Genomic DNA, 1868 nt, shown 5'->3' on the forward strand with positions numbered 1-1868 from the left:
ACCTATTCTGCTTTATTCTTCCCATTAAATAGCATCAGATTATAATGATGTAAAGAGCATATTATAATTTCATCCAGAGATCCAAAAGCTCTGGGACACATTTTCCTTCTGTTCCCAAGAGGCAATAGAAAGTGAAGTTCATTGAGGAGGCAAGAGAAAATAATTTTATATTTAGTGAGATAATTTCAATATCCACTATTGTTGATTCAGCTCTTTTGATGGACAGTAAATTCACTAATACTAAAAAAAAGTATCAGCACATATAAGAAAAAATTAATATAATACTTATTTGTTGCAATTGGCTACTTCAGCTCTAAGATTAGAAGATTATATTTCTGCCTGGCTCTCTCTTCAGCTAGTATGTGTTTCTGGATATTAAGACTTCCCTATAAACAGTATGACAACAACACATGTCATTGTTTATGGAGCAGTTTGGCTTTTGGAAGAAGGCTGTAGCTGAGAACTAGCACCAATTCCTGCCCTTCATCTGTGGTCTTAATGTCTCCATCTGCTTTTCCTTTCTATATTTGAATTGTCTCCAAACTGCGTTCCATGCTGCCATTATTATAATAACAAAGCACTCTGGTTTCCTTTCTTCCATTTCCAACTTCAGATCTATTCATTCATTTGCCCATTCAAAGCTCGTATGTATATTTTCTAATCAGTAAACAATTCCCTACTGAGTATCTATAGGCATAAGGTGAATAGATCCAATTAAGGATGAGATGTAAAATCTGCCTTCAAGGAATTTACAATGTTAAGAAAAAAAGATATGGATAGATTCACCACATGCATAAAGAATTGCAATATAGGGAAGAATGTGGTAAACCATAAGAGAGTTAAAAACTATGGAAATTCAAGTCCAGCTGTGGGCATCAACCAGACCTTCATGGAAGAGGCAGCATTTGGGCTGAACCTAGAAGAATCACTGGCATCAAAAGGTGAAGGCAGAGATGGAATTTCATGCAGAGTCCACATGGGAGGTACAGACATAAGAAAGAGTATGGCTTGTGTGGAGGATGGCAAAACACGGAGTGAGGGCATCATGGGCTTGAGCAAGGCTTCTTGACCAAAAGGGGGGAGAGAGAAATGAGACAAAGTAAAGTTTCTGTGGCTGAGAGATTTCAAACAGTCAAGAGGTTATCATTCGGTTATTCTTATGCATTATATAGATATCTCTTTTTAGTGTATGGCATATTGGAGTGGCTGGGGGGAAGTACCTAAAACTGTTGAGCTATGTTCCAGTAGCCTTGATTTTTAAAAAAAATTTTTTAAAAACATAACAACATGCAAACACAAACATTCTTATTATATGATCATTCTATTCTTAGTATGTAATCAATAACTCACAATATCATCACCTAGTTGTATATTTATCACCACAATTACCTCTAAGAACATTTGCATCAATCCAGAAAAAGAAATAAAAAGAAAAAAGAAAAAAATTCGTACATACCATACCCCCTCCCCCTCCCCCTCCCCCTCACTGATCACCAGTATTTCAATCTACTAAATTTATTTTAACATTTGTTCCCCCTATTATTTGTTTATTTTTTATTAATTTTTAATTTAAAAAATTATGTAACAGCAAACAAATGCAAACTTTCTTAACTTTTGATCATTCCATTCTACCTATACAATCAGTAATTCACGATATCATCACATAGTTGTATATTCATCATCATGATCATTTCTTAGAACATTTGCATCAATTCAGAAAAAGAAATAAAAAGACAACCAAAAAAATTTCATACATTACCATATCCCTTACTCCTCCCTTTCATTGATCACTAGCATTTCAATCTAAATTTATTTTAACATTTGTTCCCCCTATTATTTATTTTTATTCCATATGTTTTACTCATCTG

This window comes from Tamandua tetradactyla, chromosome 13 (assembly GCF_023851605.1).
Source record: "Tamandua tetradactyla isolate mTamTet1 chromosome 13, mTamTet1.pri, whole genome shotgun sequence".
NCBI lineage: Eukaryota > Metazoa > Chordata > Mammalia > Pilosa > Myrmecophagidae > Tamandua > Tamandua tetradactyla.